This window comes from Capricornis sumatraensis, chromosome 12, assembly GCF_032405125.1.
Source record: "Capricornis sumatraensis isolate serow.1 chromosome 12, serow.2, whole genome shotgun sequence".
Classification (NCBI taxonomy): Eukaryota; Metazoa; Chordata; class Mammalia; order Artiodactyla; family Bovidae; genus Capricornis; species Capricornis sumatraensis.
This window is the reverse complement of record NC_091080.1, coordinates 71,318,024-71,320,890: the sequence shown is the minus strand read 5'-3', so window position 1 is coordinate 71,320,890 and position 2,867 is coordinate 71,318,024. Positions and strand designations below refer to the sequence as shown.

Sequence of the window (2,867 nt, the reverse complement as noted above, 5' to 3'; positions counted from 1 at the left end):
TTGCACCCAGTTTTTTGTGCAAGGCACAGTAAAAATTTTTCTCTACAGTTATTAGGCTTAAATTTCTTTGTTATTGTTTTTGCAATCAGATCATAATGGTGAGCCTTTAAATTGTACTTTATATGGACTGTTCCACCCAATAACTATACAATTTTTACAACTATATGTTTTTACTAAATTTCAGGTTTTTGAAAAAAATTTATCGACTTGTCATATTTACTATATTAGTTATTTTCTCTGGGTTTGTGCCATCTGCCAATTTAAACAATGCCTTCCTAAATCCAATTGTTTTTTGAAAAAAGGAAGTTGAGGAGAGAGATTTACTAAATTGATCTCTTCCTTTGTATTCCCAGAGTCTAGCAATATTTAGTGACAATGAACTGATACTTATGTAATGATGAATCCTTAGTTAGGGGACTCCAGCTCATTCATCACTAGATTTTCAACTGGAGTGATTAACCATGAATTTATTTAAATGATTTATGTGTGTTAGTTGCTCAATCATGTCCGACTCTGCAACCCCATGGACTGTAGCCTGACAGGCTTCTCTCTCCATGGGAAAAATACTGGAGTAGGTTACCATTTCCTTCTCCAAAATGACTTTTGGTTGAGCTCAGATTTTTTTCAAATATCCGAAGTAGAATCTCACTAATGACTTAACATTGCTAATGCAGTTTAATAGTTCCTCTTTCTTCTATCTTCTTCCTATTTCTATTCATCCCATTCCCTCTTGTCAGAAAAAATTTCCTAAGACTCAACTCTGACTAAAATGTTGACCAACTGAGAAGCTGTATCTAGTGTTAAAGCCTCATTATTGTGCCATATTCACCATAAATTTTTCTCATCTTTCCAATCAAAACTGATGAAATCCTCTGAATTTAATGTTTTTAACCCTTCTTAAACTTCTGAAATTGAATGAAACCCTCTTAAGTTACAGATCCCTGACTTGCTGTTGTTTAGTCGTTATGCTGTGTCCAACTCTTTTGCAGCCCCATGGACTGTAAACCACCAGGCTCCTCTGTCCACGGAATTTCCACGGCAAGAATACAGGAGTGGGCTGCTACGTCCTTCACCAAGGGATTTTCCTGACCCAGGGATCGAACCTGCGTCTCCTGCGTTGGCAGGCAGATTCATTACCAGTGGCTTACCTCTGATGTAAATGACAAAAATAACAAGTTACTAATTACTATGTTGGATGGAATTTAGAGATCAAAACTTTATACAAAATAAGTTATGCTAATAAAGCTTTCATAATTTCTACTTAATAGTTCCATCTGGAAAGTAAAGCCAGGATTTAAACCCAGGTCTTGCTCGTTTCAGTTGCTGTGTTTGTAATTGTTCTATTGTTTCTTGTAACCTCCCAGAGTATTTTGTCATTTACTTGCACTTCATCCTTTTACACTAAGTGACACCTAGAGTTATACCCAAGTTCATTAGACAGTTGATGAAAAAAAAAAAACAAACTTCCCTTTTTATCTTTGTTGTGGCTTTCTATAACTTCTCTACTGCTCACACTGTCCTCCCTTTTTAATTCCAAACCTTTCTTCCTCTTTCTCTTCTTTTTACCCAATTTATAGTTAAACACTGGATTAAAAAAAAGTTAACTTTTCAAATTTTCTCATCAAAAATTGAAGAAGAGGTGGCCCAATTTTCCCTTATTTATTATTTTTCCTCACATTATCCTTAATTTCCTGAATTGAGGCTTAAAATGTCATGAATAAAACACTGGGTAGTTCCAAATAATAATACTTGTTTTATTATTGGTTTTAATTTGATCATACCATTGAAGTTTCTGTAGTTTCTTGGCTTTAGTTTTTTATCTATTAATTAATAATTTGACAATAATTTTGAAAAAGCAAATTCTTGATTGATAGCCAGAAACTAGTTTTGTAAATAATAATTTGAGCATATTTTGTTTGTAACTCAGAAATTTCTGTCAGGTGAAATTAAAAGTTGTCTTTTAACCATTTCTGTTTCCCAATATGCTTCACCAAGTATCTTTAAAATAAAACATAAAGGACTAAATGGTAAACACTATATACTTAGGATGGAATTTCAGCTGAGCTATTCAAAACCCTAAAAAGATGATGCTATTAAAGTGCTGCACTCAATATGCCAGCAAATTGGGAAAACAGCATTGGCCACAGGACTGGGAAAAAAGTCAGTTTTCATTCAATTTCCGAAAAGGGTAATGCCAAAGAATGTTCAAATGTTTGTTGCCCAGTCGTGTCTGACTCTTTGCAACCCTATGGACTATAACCCACCAGGCTGCTCTGTCCATGGAATTCTCCAGGCAAGAATACTAGAGTGGGTATCCGTTCCCTTTTCCAGAGGATCTTCCCAACCCAGGGATCGAACCTGGGTCTGCTGCACTGCAGGCAGTTTCTTTACTATCTGAGCCACCTGGGAAGCCCAAAGACACTGGGCATAGTCCCCCTGAGACTTGAACTCAGATCTCTGGATTCAGAGTCCAGAGTGCTCACCATTATACCATGGAACTATGGCATGCTGTATGATGTCTTTCAGATTTAGTGGTTGGCTGGCTGTTAGCTTTTGAGACCTCATTCACATGTCAGCCAACATCAGGTCATGTGTCTTTCTTAAGCAGACTTGGTTGTATTAAATCACTTGATGTTTGTGTGCTTTGCAAAGAACAGCAAGATGAGACTAATCCTCAAGTGAATGTGTTTCTCAAGCATCTGCCTGGGTCACATTGACAAATGCCCCACTGCCACAAGCAAGGTTCATGCCCGAGATTGTACTGAAGGCATGGAGAAATTAATAGACACACCAATTTCATTTGTCTGTTTATTTATCCATAAATGCAGTAGCTCATTTTGCTACCTAGAGAGAAGTGTCAGCATGTC

General features: G+C 36.5%; 1 non-coding gene across 1 annotated transcript; it reads right to left on the bottom strand.

Moving 5' to 3' along the window:
- Nucleotides 1–2,428: 2,428 nt before the first annotated feature.
- TRNAQ-CUG (transfer RNA glutamine (anticodon CUG)) lies at nucleotides 2,429–2,500 on the bottom strand. Its single transcript has one exon. It is a non-coding gene; the product is annotated as a tRNA-Gln (tRNA).
- Nucleotides 2,501–2,867: the final 367 nt, after the last annotated feature.